This window comes from Canis lupus, chromosome 11 (assembly GCF_048164855.1).
Source record: "Canis lupus baileyi chromosome 11, mCanLup2.hap1, whole genome shotgun sequence".
Taxonomy (NCBI): Eukaryota; Metazoa; Chordata; class Mammalia; order Carnivora; family Canidae; genus Canis; species Canis lupus.
Genome location: NC_132848.1, coordinates 67,121,674 through 67,142,815, shown reverse-complemented (window position 1 = coordinate 67,142,815; position 21,142 = coordinate 67,121,674). Strand labels below are relative to the sequence as shown.

Genomic DNA, 21,142 nt, shown 5'->3' with positions numbered 1-21,142 from the left:
AAAATCATAGTCGGGGAACTCATCAGATCAATATAGGTCATGTGTCCATTCCTGGAACACTCAGCAAGGATCAGGGGTGGGGGTCATGTAGGAACATGGTGACGCATGTGTTTACCCACACAACTAGAAGTGGGTGGGTGGATGGGCATTTCCCTGGATAAGAGATGATCGTTGCGAAGAAAATTCTGTAGCATGTGTGCTCACTACAACATGCCAGGCTAATGCCTTTCGAGGATTTTGACAGAAACTCATGGTAAAAAATACATTTTACATCGAGACGCACATTAGACACACGTTAAATATTTATTTTTCATGAAGCAGTATTCACCTTCACTATGATTTAAGGCATTTTGATATTTCCTATTACATTCTATTGTAGTTCGTTAAACAAATACTGATTTTAATTCACCTAATTGATTTCATGACTCATTAGTGGATAATGATCTCTAGTTTGAAAAAATACTATGCTAGACGTTAAAAGTAGCAGACAGTTCATATGAAAACAGATACTTGGGCATGAATATTTATTGAGTCTTGTTGAAGAAATAACTTACATTTTAAAAAGATGCTGGAGTCTCAGGGTGACAAATATGTGACATGAAAGCCCTTCCCAATTCCCATGGTGAATATGATGGTGCTTTTCCTACTGAAGAATCCTGGAGCCACTACCCAGACCTCTGTCAATTAAAGTGAACGAAACCAGCACTGTATGCAAGCATGCACTTCACTCTGTTTTAGATTTACCTTTTGCTGAGAAATACTGAAATCTGTAGACCTAGAAAATTTCCCAAAGTGCTTTCAATTCTCTCTTAAAGCATCAACACGACTTTCTTGAAAACCTCGTTGTGGCAGCGTGAAGGGCAGCTTTGCTGATCACTGTAACATTATAAAGAGACGGAGAATATATTTACTTACCAAGAGCCAGTTGAAAAGCCAAGGTATGGAATGACTCCTGAATGAGACATGGAAATGCAGAGAGGACTAGTAGAGCTCATAGAGGTCCTAAACCGATAAGCATGCAGTGCCATGAATCTCACTTGCGAAATGCAAAGCGGTGAAACGTTTAGGAGAGCATATTGGAGAATACAGAGTCAGGAATATGGAGAGATTTCATAAACAAGACACAAAATGTACTGACCATAAAGGAAAAGACTGATAAATTGGACTACGATTGATTAACTTCCGTTCATTACAAAGATGGGACAAACAGATTGGGAAAAGCATTTAGGACAGCTACAACGAAGGACTCATATTCAGAATACAAAGAACTGTCGTGGGAGTGTAAACTGGTACAACTGTGTTAGGAATAGGTCTGGTGGTATCTCGCGAAGCTGAAGATAAGATATCCTGTGACCTAGCAGTTTCACTCCCAGATTATACCTTCAGGCAGCAGTTCTTCAAACCTTTTGATCTCACTTAATACTTTTACGAATTATGGAGGACCTCAAAGAACTTTTGTTTATGTGGATTATAGCTAATGGTATCATCTGCCTTATTAGAAAACAGAGAAATTTAAAGAATATTTGTTTACTCATTGAAAACCCATTATGTGTTGACATAAGTAACATTTTATATGAAAGATAACTAAATTTTACCAAAACAAACCAAACATTAGTGAGAAGAGTGGCATCGTTTTATAGTTGTGCAAATCTACTTAATGTCTAGCTTAATAGAAGACAACTGGGTCCTTATATCTGCACCTTTGCATTCATCTGTTGTGGTATGTTGTTTTGGTTGAAGTGATGAAGAAAATGTGGCCTTGCACAAGTATGTAGTTGAAAAAGGAGTATTTTAATAACCTTTTCGAACAATTATAGATATTCTTCTTTGATGTCCAACTAAAACTACAAATGGTAGTTTTCTTTCTTTTTTTAACAAAATATTTTATATTTTTTATATTTATAATATTTTTATAATTTATATATAAATATTATAATTTATAATATTTTTTATATTTAAAATATTTATTCATGACAGACACAGAGAGAAGGGCAGAGACACAGGCAGAGAGAGAGGCAGGGTCCCTCTGGGGAGCCTGATGTGAGACTTGACCCCAGGACCCCAGGATCATGACCTGAGCCGAAGGCAGACGCTCAACCACTGAGCCACCCAGGTGCCCCACAAATGGTAGTTTCTTAAAACTCGGTAGCAGTATGAAACCTGAAACCATGTCAATGAGTTTGTAGTTATTTATTAATTAAAATATCTTAGTTCATCTTGCACGTTGCATAGGTTTTTACTCATGCATGATTTTGTAACACCAAACATCCAATTATTTGGAAAATACTAGTTTACTGAATTATGCGGATCTTTTCATTGTTGACACGTTTCATTATACAACATTAAGATGTCACATTCTTTAACTCCACTACTGATCTCATCAGAAGACTGTTTAAGTATTGGGAAGCTGTCAAGCACCCTAGTGGCAGATACAAGTTTTCCAAAATTCCGATTTTCACTTGAAAGCCCGAATTTTATCACTGGCACCAAAACTGTCAGTTGTTTTTCTGAAGTGATAGGCTTCCTTGTCTGCCAGATACTCAAGTCTCAATAACCAGAGTTCGTCTGGCTGTCATTCCTTCAGTAAAAATGGTGTCCCGTGAAAAAAGCAGCCACCGTCAGCTCAAAGGCAAACAATTGCCCAAGTGTCTTTCTCCAGGCAACCTTCGAACCTTGGTATGCAGCAGAAGTGCTTTATGTGTACTCTCGCGTTTTGTCACAGAATATTAAAAAGACATGTTCTCAAGGGTAGAGATGGAACAAAATTAGTATTTTTACTGCTCCGTTTTAATGCGAAGCTGGCATGTTTTCCTTAGTGTGCGGAGGTGAGGAACACAGTGATTGCTTGTGCAGTTTGGTACTCCTGCCTTTGTTCATGTCATTTGAACCCATCCCAGTTTTCCAATGTTTTTTTTTTTTTTTTTAAGATTTTATTTATTTATTTGAGAGGGCTGGAAGTGGGGTGGGGGGGGGCAGGCACGAGCCTGGGTGGAGGGGGCTGGGGGGAGAAGGAGAAGCAGACCCCCCGCTGAGCAGGGAGCCTGACATGGGGCTTGATCCCAGGATTCTAAGATCATGACCTGAGTGCAAGGCAGACGCTTAACCGATTGAGCCACCCAGGTGCCCCCTCAGTTTTCCAGTTTTTCAGTAGTGAAGGGGTCTGGGATCCTGGGACCCCTTCTCCACTCCAGGTGTTCATTGGACTATGCTTGACGACTGCTGCCCTAGAGAAGGCACAGCTCTTGTGCACCAGGATACACCAGGATCCATACATTTTAGTGGGGGTCGAGGAGGGGTGTCTAGTGGGGAGGGTGCCTCTGGGATGCTGGCGATATTCTATTTCTTGACCTGGGTGGGGATGTCGCTCTATAATATGCAACTCGGTCCATCTGTATTTATGCACTTTTCTCTGTGTTTGTTAGTTACAAGTCCAGTTCTCTGACTTTTGCTAGTATTGCTAGTCTCTGGTTTAGTAAGATGGGGTGTTGAGAAGGGAGGAGCCACCCTCCAGCGTTCCCCTCTTTATACTGGATGCGGGATGTATTTGTCCAACCTCTTCTGCTTTTTGGGCTGTGGTTCCTTTGGTTCTATCACAAGTTGAGGTAGGAATTCAAATACTTCAGGTGCGTTTTCCTCCTCCTCATTACTGACGTGGCGAAGGCAGTAAAAATTATGACCAGGAAACTTTTTAAATTCAAAACTTCATGTAGTACTTAGTTATTTGAGACTTAGGAACCTTTCTGTAGAAGCTGTTCCTATATCCTTATTTTCTGGAAGGGGAACAGAGTGAAAAGTGACTTGAGTGAGGACTTAAATGGAGACTAAAACCATTTCTGATTCTTTCTGCTGTTATTAAATCTTAAAACTCTGGTGACTACAAATGAAAGAAGAAATAGCAATGAGATTTCAGCATTACTGGATTTTCTTACTTATGGTCGTGTGTTATAAGTGGCCAAATTTTATCTCTGTGACACTGAACTAAGCCCACCGAGGTCCTAAGATTTGTATTTCATAGGTAAGAAAACCCAGGGACAGAAAAGATCAGTAACTAACTGCACCAAAGCGAAGACTAGTCTAGATTGCGTGACTCCTAGGATTTGCTTTTCCCATGAAGCTAGATAAATTGTAAGGAATTCGAGACAGTTACCAAGCTGCGGACTCTTTTGTGTTTACCTCTTTGGCCCTCTTGCTGCAGGCCGAGCTCAGGCTCTCCCACTTCTGATCAGGACCATCAGTCATGTTCTGTATGTACATGAGCACCATCTACTGTGCTTCCTTATGTTCTGAGACTTGGAATGAGGACATTTAGAAAACCACAAAGACCTAAATCATTTCAGTTTTGTCTGTTAGGAACCGAGTCCGTTGAGGTGTGAATTCTCGGCTACTAATCATGGCCTTCAACCTCCATCCCCGCGCCATAAGCCAAGAGGAGTGTTTATTCCCCGGTTCTCAGTTGTCAGGATGACTGCAGAGCGGTGGAGCTGAGCTGCAGATGTGCCTGGTCTTCCAACAGGACTTTCCTCTCGTTCCTTGGCAGAGGTTCACACACTCTGGGTTTGTGTGTGCAAGAGTGTGCGCCCTGAGAGAAGAGCATTATCCCAGCTTGGTTGCAACAGATTAGGCAAAGATTGCTGGACCCTGGAGGATATGCCTGTAGAACAAGCTCTGATTTAAGTGGACATGTGAAGTCTTCACGAAAGTGGCTGAGAATCTCTGCCAACAGAGTGAAGGATGTTAGAAAATAAATTAAGGCTCTTTTTATAGTTTGTCCGGACTAATCTTTTTTTTTTTTCTTTTGAAGTGATATTTACCTTTGCTAAGGGTTAGTGTCCCTAGATAAATAAAAACATTTTTGGATAATATAGGCCTGTTGTTTCACAACCAGGACCCACATTCAGTACATATTTTTTCTCCTTAACTCCTCTCAGGATATTATTTCTAAGATTTAGGTCTTAACCCAAGTCTTTCACAAAGTGAGATATAACAGAAATCTAAGAAATGAAACTACTAATTGCACTTTTACTGATGCATTTCAAATAGGGCAGTCTAATTATAAGCAACCCTATACACAAATGGCTGTTGCTCTTGCCCCAGTTTTCCCCTTTTAACCAGACCCAGATGCTGCTGCCACGGGAGGCATTATCTGTGCTCATAGAATCTGAGGGTCAGAGTAGAGGAAGGAGGGAAGATTATGGAAACAGTGGCCAGGGGAGTGGAGGCCAGGAACAGAACCAGTCTGGTCACACTGTGGCAGTTTCCTGCCTTCTTGCCTTGCTACCAGAGTTCTTCTTACTCATCCTCGTCAAGTGCCACTGAACACAGTTAACAAATGTGTGTGTGGGGGGGGGGAGAGGGGGAGCAAGAGTCTTCTTTAACATGTAGCAGGGAAGATAAGAGCATGAGTTTGGAGTCTGATGCTTCAGACTTGAAATCACATCCCAGCTGTGGAATCTTTGGGCAGGTGGCTCTCCTTCACCTGCCAAGTCTATTTTGTCTTCTGTGAATGAGGATAATTATAACTCTCTCTCAAGGTCACTCTAGGATTAAATTAAGACTTGTGTACGTACACCGGACATGGGCCCATGCTTAGGATGTAGTAAGCTCTCGGGAGATAGTAGCTCTTACCATGTAATGCAAAAAATTGAAAGGTTCATTAATGATCCCTCTAGCATACATTTTCTTTCTGACCATGTTTTATTGCAAATATCTAATTGAACTCTGCTCCCTAGAGGAACTGACGTTTCAGGAGTGGTAGGATAGGAGGGAACTTTTGTCAGAGAGATTCTAGGGAAAGGGGCAGGTGAAGGTGGGAAATGCAGGGGATTTAGAGCATCGTGAGGTTCTGTGCAATGGGGAGAGGAAGACTAAGAAATGGGATTGGGTGCCTTCTTTCCCCAGAAAAGGGGGAGAAATCTTCTTCATTTTCCTCCTCCCTATTGAGCCACATACATGTTGTTGCCAGGACCCCACACTCAGGTTGAGGTTGTTAAGACCTTTTCTGCCCTCCCACTGCACATTCAGGCACAGAGCCGACCCGTGCTTGGGTCTTGCCCCCGTCCCTCAAATCCGAATCTCTTCAGGGGTGAGACCCAACAGCACCTCAGGGAAATGATGTGCAGCCAGGGCTTGGAGGCACTCGAGCTATGTGTGGGTTAAGTATACTTGTGGAGGTTAGCCTGGACACCTGCCCATTCCAAGTCCTAAACAAGTGAGGACTTCTTACATACACATGTGCATGGGCATGCACTCATGCACATGTGAGTGTGGACATACACTCTTAACTTCACCAAAACTTAGCCCTTTGCTGAGTCTATGGTCGTGAGGGGCGTAGAAGAGGCTATTGTCACCGCTTTTATGGTGGAGAAATACGTTTATTTACAAATAACCATAAAATTTCTGAGATGTCATGAATGCCATAATAGAGGCAGAGATTAGGATGACAATTCAGCGGAAGGAAGCACTCATACGTGCTAGCATGGAAGGCTTTTTAGAGGAAGTGCGTTTTGACTTGAATCTTAAAGGATGGGTAGAGTTCTGGATCATGGGGATGGAGAAGGAAAGGCATTCCAGAGAGAGGGAATGTTGTCAGCAGAGATGCAGAGATGGAAAAGCCCGAGGTGTACATAGGAACACTGGATGGGCCAGCTAGGGAGAGAGTTGAAGTTTACGCTGAGGTATCTGGCCAGTTAGTGGGTGTTTTGAAGCAGAGGCTAATGTGGAGAGAGCTGCCTTTTAAAGAAGGCGAATCTTCCTGATGGTACTCAGGATAGAGGACTGGAAGCAGGTGCATTTTCATGGATGTACTGGCTTTTCTGAAGACATAGAGGCTGCGTGAAGGAGTGAGGGAACAGTACCTGGGCAGTGGATGGTGGTGGGGTGACTGGAGAGAACAGGAAACGGGAGGGGAGGCGACTGGATCAGGGGAGAGGAAATTCAATTCTTTTGCTCGACCTGTGGTTGCCCGATGTCTACATGTTATTCTGCAAGATCTGTGTTGGCCCATTTCAAACCACGATTTGGGTTATTTCTCACAATGCAAGGGTGCAGAAAAAAAAGCTGGAAAAAATTTTTTTTGAAAACTACCTCTTTTCCCCGAGACTTTTTTCCCTGAAATTGAGCGTAGAACAGTAGAAAAATTGTTTATGATAAGGTGTTCCTATTGCAACCTGCTTATAACTGCTGATTCCCCCCAACCACCCCCAAATTATTTCTAAAAACCTGGCAGTAGACAGACTTCTCTGGAAAACCATCTGCAGCTCTCACTTCCCTGAATCTCATTCTCCCTTTGTCAGGCATTCTTTATCTAATGGCCCAGATAAAATGAACTCTGGGAGAATCTGAGTGCATTTCCACTTATGAGCACAGAGAAATACTTTATTTAGAAATAGGAAGGGTTTTGTTGCAAGCCAACCCGTGTGGCTGCTGAGCTCTGCTATCCAAAAATTCAGGAAGGCATGTGGGTGTGGGGACACTTTTCCTGGATTTGCCTGGATTTGCCCTGGACTCAGAATCTTGAGAAGGGATCGTGATTTATGTTATTTCCAGTTAATATAAATATTAAGAATGAGAAGAAAGGCTGTTGTTACTGCTGTCTTACAAATGAGACTAATTAGGCAAAAACCATCCATGAGAGAGGTTATGATATGGGATGAGGATGGGAGGTGGCCTTGCCTTAGGAAGTTTCTTCCACCTTAAAGAAATTTAAAAATTGGGTGATCCCTGGGTGGCGCAGTGGTTTGGCGCCTGCTTTTGGCCCAGGGCGTGATCCTGGAGATCCAGGATCGAATCCCACGTCGGGCTCCCGGTGCATGGAGCCTGCTTCTCCCTCTGCCTGTGTCTCTGCCTCTCTCTCTGTGTGTGACTATCATGAATAAATAAATAAAATTAAAAAAAAAAGAAATTTAAAAATTGGTATAAAGACAATATAACAATATTTAAAGTTTTTATTTTTAGGAAAGACACCTAATCAAAGCCATTGAACTACTGTTTTTATTTTTGACATTTGCCTTATTCCAAGTATACTATTTATATAAGGATAAGTAAAATTCATGCCATGATGTTGTCTGCAATATGCACTTAAAATATAACAATCATTTTCCTGTATCTCTATGTCATTTTTATTATAGAAATTTAGCATTATACAAGTTTTGTTAGATTTATAAATCATAATTTATCAAGCATTCTTTAATTCTGGATCGTTAGATTATTCCTTGTTTTTAGGTACGAGAAAAACGCTGCTTGTATATCTTCTACATATGCCATTTTGCTTTTATTCAGTTACTTTCCTCGAACAGATTCCTGGGAGTAGATTTATTTAGTCAGAGGGTATAATAATATCTTTATGGTGCTTGTGTCAGTTCCTTTCTAAAAATGAGTACTTTCTGTATCTGCTCAATGCTCTAATGATAATAAACCTAGAAACTATAAAACTTTCTTATTTTACTGCAATTTTGATGTTAGGGTTTTTAAAAAGGACTTATTTGTTTGAGAGATAGAGAGAATATGTGAGTGAGGGGCAGAGGAAGGGAATCCTCAAGCAGACTCTCTACTGAGTGCAGAGTCTGATGTGGGGCTTGATCTCACAACCCTGAGATCATGAGCTGAGCAGAAACCAAGAGTCGGTCGCTTAACTGACTGAGCTGCCTTGATTTTAGTGTTTTTTTTTTAAGATTTTATTTATTTATTCACGAGAGACACAGAGAAAGAGAGAGAGGCAGAGACACAGGCAGAGGAAGAAGCAGGCTTCATGCAGGGAGCCCGATGTGGGACTTGATCCCGGGTCTCCAGGATCCCGCCCTGGACCGAAGGCAGACGCTCAACCACTGAGCCACCTAGGAATCCCCCTGATTTTAGTTTTTTAATCTCAGATTGACAACAAATACTATTTCCTTAAAATTAGGATCTCATAAATACATTTATAGCTGTACTATAAATTAAAAATAACTTAAGTTCATGAATTTATTATCTAAATAACTGATATCCTTTATTATGTAAAATAAATCCCACACATGATCTTCTCTTTTCTTTAATATTTCCAGAAAGTTCATCTCACTAGTTTTTTTAAACTATAAATTCCTTTAAAATCCCACTTTTTCCTTTCTTCATAATATACTAGGTCAATTCAATCGTATTTCCATACCTACTGTGTCTCAGAGTTTCCTTTAAAAATTCGGTGTTTTGTACATACGCTTGTGTATTTTTCTTTTGTTAATTTTAAAAAGGACAAACCTCATTCTTATTTGAGCTATTATATATTGATCTGGTATATTAAAATACATTTTTCTGCAGTTGCAAGTCATTTCGTGTTTAGGTGGGTCTTTTTCCAAGGGCTTATTTTCTGTGTGTCTGATATATAGCTATGTTAAGACTAAAATAAGCTTTGTGGCTGAGAATAGTCTCCTTGCCAGTTGGTTTCTGCCACACTTTTCTTTCCCCTCTGGTCCATCCTATTCATTACCCCCAGATTAATTTTCCTAAAACACTGCTTACTGAAAAACCTCACTGAAAAAACCTTAATTGACTCCCCATTTCTAGATGAATTGAGTGTAAACTTTTCACCTTGGCATTTAAGACCGACGACAAAACATGCTTGTGCAGGCTCCTGAGAACCCCCGGTGAGGACACTGGCTGCCACGGCCCCCCACCCCAGAAACCTCTAGGGGTAGGACCCTCTGAAGTCCCTTGCTTTTAAAGCTCCCCCGGTAGAGCACCGCTGGCCAGGGCTGACTTACCCTGGGAGAGGGCAGACACAGGCTTCCATCCTGGCTTTGCTGCTTCCCAGCTTAATGATTTCCAGCATGGGTGCAGGGCGAAGTGTAGGCTTTCTTCTCTCCATAAAATGGGGTCAAATAGTATCTTGTGGGAATCGCTGCAATTCTGCATCCAGTAATTGGTACAGGGTAAGAACTAAGCAAATATTGACTGCTACTGTTTCATAGTAATAGTAAGTAGTCATAAAAGTCCTAAGCTTTGCATTCGGGCAGAAATGGGCTTGTATAACTCAGTTCTTCCTTCCCGATTGTATCTAAATAACATGGTTCTCTGGCCCTCAGTCTCCTCACCTACAAACAGGGCTAATGATACCCCCCTTTTTAAATATAAGGTACAAGATAGAAAATATTAGCATGTTGCTACATAGGGACACAAAATTATGTGCCAGGGACTGTTCTTAGCTCTTATGTTTTAATTACCCTTCCCATGAACCCTGTGGGTTGATACCACTGCTATCATTATTCTACAGATGAAGAAACTAAGACACAGAGAAGTTAAGTGACTTGCTCAAGGTCACACAGGTAGGAAACCATGTGTTTCGACTCAGTTCTCTCACTCCAGAGCCCATTCTCATCCCCTGTGCAGTATTCCTTCTCATTATTGTATTGCATTATTATTGACTGACTTTATTCCCACCCCACACACATCTCTGTCAGCACTAGCTCCCTTAGGAGGGTAATTGTTCTTTATATCCCCTTGCAGCTCCTAACAAGTACCTCATCTGTAGAAGACACTAAACCAGTGTGTATTCAACTGAGCATAATAAACATACCCATTTTTCACATCTGATCATAAGTAAACTAGTTTTGGCTTTAGGCAGCTATCTTCTGGCAGACTGTCTTCTAGCTTCAAATTAGAGGACTCTTAATTTGTGCACTTAGCTGCTTTTTCCTAGCCTCTTCCTTTTAAGCTTTAAAAGTCTGTGTCCTGAGGAAGGGAGGGTGGGAGTCTGGGTTATAGGATTTGATAGGGACTCTCCAGAAGGCCCGGGCACCTGGAAGGCAGCCTGGTTGGGGATGCTGGAAGGTGAGAGTCCAGCCTAGGAAATAGCTGTCTCAGGGGAAGGCAGGGTTAGCTGCCACCCATTTTGCCCTTCCCCCAATGACTGTGCCAAGAAGCAGCTCCCTCCTGCAGTTAACCCTGTACACCTCATTGGGTTCAGAGAGATGTTGCATTCATTTTCCGAAAAGTATGACCCCATCTTGACTTGCTGTTTTTAAAGGGGTCAGTTTGGAGGTGATTATCTTCCCTGACCTCTTTCCCAGTCTACAATGTAATGAGAGCATCAGTTACGTTCTCTTTTCATGCTGCTACCCTGACTTTATGGATTTCACACTTACCCCTTAAAAGACCCTTTTATTTTAGCTTTCTCTAGAGCAGAAATTTAGATGTACATCTTCCTTTTTTACTTATATTCTGAAAATTTGGAGATTTAATCAGAATTCCTATCTTCCTGAGTAATCTGAAATTCTGTATTACAGTTGTGATTTTTTTCTTTGATATTAAAATTTTATCTGGATCTTTGATTTTTTATAACACCTGGTATTGTATTTTTATATTATCAAATCAACATATATTCATCATAGAAAACTATGTAAAAATGCAGAAAAGATTAAGTTAAAAAATAAAAATTATGCAAAATTGTGGCATTTAGCGATACTTACTTTTAACAATTTGACAAGTGCTCTTCCGCTGTTTTTTCAATGAATACACACACACATAGAGTGTATACACACACACAGTGACCTTTCTTCCATAAAATTACCATTTGGCTGCACATAGTAGATCTTAATTTTCTTTCATTGTGTGATTTATAAGTATTATCCATTGACTTGTTTGAAAAAATAGTGGAAATGAATTAAAAGGGGACTTTGTATACATTGCTGACAAACATCAGGCATTTATTACTAATGCGTTTCTTAGGACCTGGGCAGCCTTTTGTCTGAGCTCCATTTGATAGTCTGTCTCAGTAGTAAGAGTGACTAAAAGAAAACAAGCTTGACAGGGAATTTCAAGGTGGTTCCCTCTATGGATCACAGGCACTGGCCTTCCCCTTGCCACTCGAGTCCTGTTAGGGAAACAAAGCTGCCTTTGGACTGTGCACTACTGTATGTGGCACTTGATTCTATATGTGCTGGTTTTCCACATACCTCGCCAAATTGGTTTCCTGACCATGACCTTGTAGTTCAGCATTTCCCTTTCCCGCCACCCGTTTCCTGCCTTTACTTTTGATCGTCAGGATTTTTTTTCACATGAATCCCACAGTAGTAATGTAATAGTCAGACCCACTATTGGGAGACCCCACCCTTGGTCTTCTGAAATTCTTTTTGGAAAAATACATTTTATCGGTCTGTACTCAGTAATTGTTATATGAAACTACCACACAATGAAAAAAACTGTCTTTTTCATTTTATTTTTTGTAGCAAATTTTGGCATCAACATTGCTGTTTTCAGCTCTTAACCTATATGCGCATGACTCCTACTTCTTATTCAACCCTCACATCTCCTCTCTGTTCCAGTTCTGTATACTTTTAGGATATCTCTAGTTAAGTATAACATTATCACTTTAAACTCAGCCTCTTATATGGACCTCATTATCTTGCATACAGACCTGCTTCAACTACCTGTCATTTTTCTTTCCTGTGGAATCTACTACTCTTTCACTGTCCTAGAATAACTATTAGTAGAAATAAATACCACTAGAGCTAGTGAGAAAAAAACAGTAAGGTGGCCAGATGCAAAGAAAATATACAGAATTCAATAACTTCCCGGTACATCATCAGTGATCACTTTGAAAATGTAGTGAAATAAAGCCCCCGTCACCATTGCAATTAGAACTATGTAATATTCAGGAAAGATTTTAATGGTAATTCTGTAAGATATATAACAAAATTTTGCTGAAGGACTAAATATATAGAGAGGCATATTCCTAGATGAGAAGATGCCAGTCTTCCCCAAAGTGGTCTATAGATTCAGTGCAATTACAACCAAAAGTCCTAATGGAATTTTTAAATAGAATTTGATAAGCTGATTCTACTGTTTCTCAAAATTTGAATAAGAATAGTGAGGGATCCCTGGGTGGCGCAGCGGTTTGGCGCCTGCCTTTGGCCCAGGGCGCAATCCTGGAGACCCGGGATTGAATCCCACGTCGGGCTCCCGGTGCATGGAGCCTGCTTCTCCCTCTGCCTGTGTCTCTGCGCCTCTCTCTCTCTGTGACTATCATAAATAAATAAAAATTTAAAAAAAAAAAGAAGAAGAATAGTGAAAAGGAATAAGAAAGAAATAGTGAAAGAAATAATCCTAATGGGTATAGTTCTACCTTAAATCTAGCATAATTAGTACATTAAAAATGATGCCATTGACAAAAAAAAAAATTATGCCATTGGCACAGGAAGAAACTAACAGATCAATGGAATGGAATAGAATCCAGAAGGGAAAAAAAAAGACATAGAACCAAACTTAAGATATGATAAATACAGCTTTCGTAATCAGAGGGAAGAGAATGGGCTGTTCAATAAATAGAAAGAAGGGATAAAGAGAATGTTGTAAAGCCCCTGAAGTGAGAGAGAGTGTGTGGTGCTTCCCTTGGAACAAGATGTTCTCATGACTGGAGAGGACGAGTAGGAGCAGTGAGAGAGATGACATTAAGGAGGTGAGCCGGGGTCCTTATAAAGCCTTTTGGAGTGTGGGTCTTTTATTCAAGTGCCTTAATCATCCTCAGATTAGTAAAAATATTCTCATATATTTTCTTCCGTGTTCTTTTATGATTTCTTTTATTACATTTAGATCTTGAATTTATCTGGAATTTATTTCTGTTCATTACATGAGGTAAGGATATGACTTTCATTTTTCCTGACTAAAATAATAGCCAATTATCCCAACTGCATTAATTGAATCTTCTCCCACTGATTTTAAATGCTGCTTTAAGCATCATCACATACAAAATTATTTTTCTGGGTTTGTTTCTGAACTCTGTTCCATCTGATAAACCTGTCGGAGTATTCCCATTTCTATATAAAATGCATCACCTTGGGTAGTCTTAAGCAGCAGAGTGACATGATGAGATCTACACCAGAGATCACACTGGCCAGTTAGGATTCTGTCCCAGTAAAATTCAAAGCAGGACAATTTCAGCTGGAAATACACTGGAGCAGTTGGAGTGGAACGGGCAAAACCTGGTGCTTGCTCGAACGCTGTGCATTTAGAAAGAGGAGGGGATGAGAATGGTGCTCAGGTTTCTGACATGGGAAACTGAATGGATGAGGCTAATGCCTCCCACTGAGAAAGAGGAAGAGCGGCTGATCTGAGGGGAGGCTTGAGAAGAGAATGAGTTCGGTTTTAGACATGTTGAATTCGAAATACCAAGAAGACAGAATTCTCAGAGGAGAAGTAGAGTTAGGCATTTGAGCGTGTAAGTGCAAATCTCATTAAAGATCTGGGTGAAGAAATACTTAGGAGGCGTCAGCAGATACCGCCCACAGTTGGTGTGTGGAAGTAGATGAGGGTGTACAGGGAGAGGACGTAAGTGAGCAGGTGAGGAAAGCATCCTCTGAAATACTTGAGCCTCACCAGAAAAGTGGAGAGAAATCCAGGTGAAGTGTTTTGGAAGGCAGGGGAAGAGGACGTTTAAAAACAATAGAATATGGTACAGTAGTTTACAGTCCTGTCCAGAGCTCAGGAAAGCTAAGCTCTAGAAAGGTTTCTATGGACTTAGTAACAAGGAGGCCCTTGCTGACTGTGACAAGAACATCTAACTCCATCTAGATGGAGTGCTGGCATGGAAACTTGTAGTGAGTTGAGCAGTGAACGGGAAGAGGAAAAAGTCAATATAGGCACTTGTTAAGAATTTTGACTGCAAAGAGAAGAGAGGTGGTGATGCCTAAGAGACAGTGTAGAGTTGAGCAATCTTCTGAGTTTCTTTTTTGAAAATGAAGAAGGTTTCAGTATACTTAGATGCTGATGGGAAGGATCCAGAAAAGGGAAAGGAAATAATCCACAGGTCCTGGTCTCTATGGTGGCTGACAACAAAAACCCCAGAGGGATTGGGAGGCAGAGACAGGGTGCACGTCAGGTTGTGGTGCTAAGAGAGTGTGAAGGCTTCTGTTTTCTCTGTGAAGTAGGAGCAAGGTTTTCTGCTGTGAACAAAGAGAGATGTGGTAGGGGTTTGAGAAAAATGCAGAAAGACTGAAATAGCCATTAGTAGAATGGAGAGTGGCAACTAGCACAATATGATGCTTTGGCTATGTGGAGTTTAAATTCAGAGGGACAATATCTATGTGAGGGGAGGGTCTGGAGCTGAGGCTTGAGTTCAAGATTAGATGTAGGCTTTCAGATCATTAGGAACCTTAAATTAAGGGTTGAGAGGAAAATGATCAATTGGCGGAGCAAATGGATCAGAGGAAGATACTCCAGACAAGGGTATTGAAGAGGAACAATAGAAATAGAAATACCCGAGGAGTAGGGTATCATGGTGACCAGTAGTTTCAAGTGGAAGGGGTGAGCTGATGAACAAAGGCAGTGTAGAGCCATGTTTTTTTTTTTTTTTAAGATTTTATTTTTTTATATATAGAGAGAGCACAAGCAAGGGGGTGGGGGACAGAGGGGGAGAGAGAGAGAGAGAATCTCCCCAGACTCCCTGATGAACACAGAGCCCTATGAGGGGCTCAATCTCAGGACCCTGAGATCGTGGCCTGAGCCAAAATCAAGAGTCAGGCGCTTAATTGACTGAGCCACCCAGGCATCCAAAGCTGTGGTTCCTGACCCTGACTGCACATTAGAATCACTTGGGGAGCTTAAAGCAAGAACCCAGCCCTCTGCCAACCCAAGACCGGTTAAATTGGGAGTCTGCAAGTGGGGCCCTGGCATCAGCATTTATTTTGTACTGAGAGAAGTATCTCGTTGGTAGCAAGGTTGAGACTCACTGCTGTAGGGAGAGAATGATGAAGACCAAGTCGTGCTTGGACTTGGCAACCAAGTCATCAGTGGCTTTCAAAGAGTCGTTTCAGTAATGAACGCAGTGAGACCAGATTCCAGTCCGTGGGAGGAGGGGCTGGCTCCTCAAGACAGAGAGTTGTGTGGTGAAAGTGAAGTAAATGGAAGGAACTGATACTCCATGGCCCCCATCATCTTATAAAGTAGGTGTTGTTGTCAGCCACTAACTGTAAATGGGGTGCGGATCTATTTGAGACTTTGTGGACAGTGGGGGGGAAAACTGAACAGATGCTGTGAGGGGTTGTAAGAGACTGTAAAGCCGCAGTAATGGCCTAGATGAGCATGAATTGCATTCTGTAATTATCTGGCCTCTGTTACTCACTGTTATTGAAGTAGCACGTACAGCGCTCATGCATATGGTGGAGTTGCATCTAAGGCAGGAGATAAGTTTTGAAGATAGCATGTAAGGCAGAAATTGCATTTGGTCAAACTTGCTCTTGTAAATCCCCAGGAAGGTGCGCAGTGAAATGACATTCCGTCTCCCCAGAGAGCCAGTTTTCCCTAGCAGCAGTAGACTAATCACGGTTTCTTTACTTGGGCCCGGATGAAATAGTTGACTTGCATATAACTAATGTTATATGAAAAAGGTCTCTTAATACTAAAACCACACTCCGCTTAATTAAATACTCTCTTGAGTCATTAAGGAGGGATACTTAAATACTGAAATGGACTAAAGGTGCAAAATTCGTTTCCCCTCTCCTGTCCTTTTGAGCATGATAAAATAAGTAAAACAGAGGGAGTTGCCTTTGCTACCTAAATTGTTATTTTCCAGTTTCTTCTTCTTTTTTTTTTTTTTTAAGATTTTATTTATTCACGAGAGACACACAAAGAGAGAGGCAGAGGGAGAAGCAGGCTCCATGCAGGGAGCCTGACATGGGACTTGATTCAGGGACTCCAGGATCACGCCCTGAGCCGAAGGCAGACACTTAACCGCTGAGCCACCCAGGCGTCCCCTCCAGCTTCCTGGATAATACACTACTGTATTTTTTTTTAAATTTATGTATGTATTTGGGGGGGGGGTACAGGAGGGGCAGAAGGAGAGGGAGAAGCAGACTCCCCGCTGAGCAGAGAGCAGGACGAGGACAAGGACCCCAAGACCAGGACCTCAAGATCATGACCTGAGCTGAAGGTAGACACTAAACTGACTGAGCTACCCATATGCTCCTCACACTACTGTGTTTTTTCTTGCTTGTCCCAAATTATTTTGAGACAGTAGAATACAGTGGTTAAAGTGTTTTACTAACCAAAAACAGGGGCCATATTTATGACATTTAAATAATTGAACCTGCTGCAAAGGGGACTTCCTCAAATCTCACAACAGAACAGAATCACCAGTCATCACACCAGAGACCTTTACACTAAGATAAATGGTAAATATGCTGGGATATTGTGGATTTCTAGTAATGTGTGTTTTACAGATCATCTTCACCAAAACTAACTCTGCTATGTGTTGAAGGCACTCTTGTAGATTAAGTGATACCGTGAGTTGGCCAGATTTTAGGTCTCATGATTTTTCGCAAAAATAGACATTTATTTTAAAAGAGCATCCCTACTGAAAAGGGACGATGAAATGAAGTCTAGTGATCTGTTAATGAAATGAAGGGATGGCTCAAAATGGAGTGAGAAAGAAGCAAAAAGAAGCAAGCTTCATTTTAATATAATGAAGTGGGGGAAAGGTACATCTAAGATTAGAGCATTTCTTAGTACAAGGCTTTTTATATAGCTGGATTTTGTAATGGTCCCTTTCAAATTTGTAGTAATTACTATTGTAAACAACTCATTACCAGTTCTTTGAAGTATGTGTGTCATGTTTGCAAAGATGTTTTCTTTTCAGAATAAAACCTGCAACTGATAAACATACTCACTTTTACAAATTGCCTATTTGAAAAAAAATTACCACATTTTGGCTCAGAAAATTAATTAGATTAAGCCTCTGAACTCTTTGAAACAATTGTACTGTGTAAGCTTATGAATAACATTTAGTTAATGCAGAGTTTTAAAGCATCTCAAAGACGTAAAATTAATTATTCACTACTTTTTTAAAAAGTCAGAACCATAATGAGTTGAATTATAAATGCCTTAAAACTTAAACTTAGCCTGGCTAGTTCCATGGCTATCCCACTGCATTAGAGTACTAGAGTCATTTATGCCCCATAATCATATAATAGCTAATACATTTATTGAGCATTCTCTGTATAAGGAACTGTTCTGAGTGTTTTATGTGTATTAACTCAGTTAATCATTATAGCTCTGAAGCAGGTCTTATTTTGTCCAGGATTTCGTAACTAGTATGTGCAGAGCCAAGACTTGTACTCATACCATCTGCCCCCAAAGTCTTAACCACTATGCTACACTACCTGTACTTGAATATGTAAGTTCTGAGATGGAGTTTAACATTCTTGCGTTTGGCATATATCTTATTTCTTAAAGAAATGGAGAGAGTTCGGGGCGCTTGCGTGGCTCCGATGTAGGTTGAACATCGACTCTTGACTTCAGCTCAGGTCATGATCTCAGGGTTGTGAGATTGAGCCCCACATTGGGGTCTGTGCTGGACATGAGCCTGCTTGGGATTCTCTCTCTCCCTCTCTCTCTGTGCATCTCCCCTTTGCCCCAGTCCCCCACGTGCTGTTTCTAAAAAAAGAAAGAAAGAAAGAAGAAAGAAAGAAAGAAAGAAAGAAAGAAAGAAAGAAAGAAAGAAAGAAAGAAAGAAAGAAAGAAAGAAAGAAAGAAAGAAAGAGAAAGAGAAAAAGCTCACGATATTAACTTGGATGAATTGTACAAGTTATGATACCCCGCAGAGAGTTTTCAGTTTCAAAGGCAGAATTCTTTTTTTTTTTTTTTTTCCAAAGGCAGAATTCTTGAGATTTTGTGTACTTCAGGATATTACAGGCCATTGAAACAAGACTTTTAGATGCACTGGTTGTGCTATTTACTGTTATTAGACTGACAACTTGTATTACATTACCTCTTCCTGCATCAATCTTGCTTTCTATATTACATGCCAAACAATTTACTTTTTCGTTTTCTTTTTAAGATTTATTTATTTATTTAGAGAGTGTGGGTGTGGAGGAGGGACAAAGGGAGAGGGAGAAAATCTCAGGTAGACTCTGCAATGAGCCCAGAGCCCGAGGAGAGGCTGGATTCCATTACCCTGAGATCCTCACCTGAGCTGAGAACAAGAGTCAGATGCTTAACCCACTGAGCCACCCAGGGGCCCCTGCTTACTACTTTTTAAATTGATAATATGTTTGAGGATTTTGGAATCAGTGGTGGGTGAATATGTTTTAGTTTGCAGCAAAATGAGAGACATTCTGGCAGTGTTGGACAAAATGATTCCACTGCATTTTGGATGTGTTTCCTTCCTTCCTTCCTTCCTTCCTTCCTTCCTTCCTTCCTTCCTTCCTTCCTTCCTTCCTTCCTTCCTTTCTTTTTAAGATTTTATTTTTATTTATTCATGAGAGAACTCACAGAGAGAGGCAGAGACACAGGCAAAGGGGGAAGCAGGCTCCACGCAGGGAGTCCGATGCGGGACTCGATCCCAGGTCTCCAGGATCAGGCCGTGAGCCAAAGGCAGACACTCAACTGCTAAGCCACCCAGGCGTCCCGGATGGCTTTTCTAGTGTGGGTTTTCTGAGTGATCAGAACTGATACAGTGACTATCTGAACAACTGACAGCCTTGGTTTGCTCCCTCAGTTCCTCAGTTTACTTGTTTTTTGTGTTAATTCAGTAAAGCATCATTTATAAGATAAAACTAGTTCTTTTCTCAGAATGCATTACCTGGGTAGCTTCTCTAGCATCTGTGTTGGGTCTTACACCACTAGAATGAAGGTGTGTTGGGGGGGTGGAATTTTATTCCTGGGTAAGCCAGTTTGGTCAGTTTTAGGCTTACAATACCATAATGATTAAGAGTCTCTCATATCTTATCTGACGACATACTAAATTTATTTCCTTTAGATATTGTACTAATTCTACATGCATAGGCATGTGTGTGTCATTTTATTATTTTGTATGTTTACAAAGATAATATTTGTTTATTTCAGAAATCCAAACCATAGAAGTATAAATCCCCCTAAATCGTCCACTCAGAATCTGCTGGCATAATTCTGATGAATAAACTTCTGGACCGTCCCCTAGGGGATATGTAGAAATTAATAACTTCATTAAATAAAGTCATACTATAGAAGCCGTTTTGCTTTCTGTTGTTTTCAGGCAGGGAAACCTTTCCATGTCAATATAGATTATCTTTTTAAATAGCAGCATTGTATTCCAGTGTGAATGGATGTATAATGATTTACTCACTGAACCAATATTGCCAGACATTTGCATTGTTTTTCATTTGTTTTCGTGGAAGCAATGTACTGCTGGGAATATCACTTACACTTACATCTTTGCACACTTTTCCATTTTTCTTAGTAAGATAAATTTGCTATAGGTTTGCTGAGTTTAGTAGAATGTACATTAAAACACTTAAGGGCAGCCCGGGTGGCTCAGCAGTTTAGCGCCGCCTTCAGTCCAGGGCGTGATCCTGGAGACCCCGGGGATCGAGACCCACATTGGGCTCCCTGCATGGAGCCTGCTTCTCCCTCTGCCTGTATCTCTGCCTCTCTCTCTGTGTGTGTCTCTATGAATAAATAAATAAAATCTTTAAAAAAATAAATAAAACACTTCTAATACTGCCGATTTCTTTTCTACTGTCTGTATAGTGTGTGCTCCTCCTAACAGTACGTAACAAAATCCGTTATATGTTATATCATATCCATTTGCTTATTTCCTAAACTGATTCACTTGTTTATTTAATAAATACCTGGATGCCTACTATGTGCCAGGGTATGCTAGGGTTTCAATGATAAACAACACAAAACTGGTTTTTGCCTTCCCAGGATTTGTGGTTTTGGGAGACTAGTATCTTTCTGGTTTGCCTTTTTACCTTAATTTCTTTTCTTTTCATTGATTTGAAATTTTTTAAACTATATGTTAACTAGTATTCTTTTGTGAATTGCATATTCACATATTTATTTGTTTATATTATATTATATATATTATATATATTTATCACATAAATATTCACATATTTATTTTTCTTTGTTTATTTTTTAGATTGTTATGTAGTCAGATCTATCTTTTTTGGCAGGCCTTCTCCAGCCTAAGATCATAAAATCGTTTGCCTATCGCACCAGCTAGGGTTCCTGGTTGCAAAAACAGAAACTAACTTTGTTCTTCTACTTAAGCCATAAATGGACCAAATTCAGGTGCTCTCCTGAATCACCACGAATTGCCTGGAAGGCTAGAAACAAGGGGTCGAGAGAAGCTGAGTCGTCTGTAGCCACATGACAGGGATAGGCTCTTAACACCAGCCTTCCCATTCTGAACCTGCTTCTG

The 21,142-nt window shown here is 40.6% G+C and overlaps 1 protein-coding gene across 2 annotated transcripts in view; it reads left to right on the top strand.

Annotated features, from left to right (window-relative positions):
* SERTAD2 (SERTA domain containing 2) overlaps positions 1–21,142 on the top strand; it is a 114,031-nt gene that overhangs the window by 23,459 nt on the left and 69,430 nt on the right. The gene's annotated exons all lie outside the window — the stretch shown is intronic.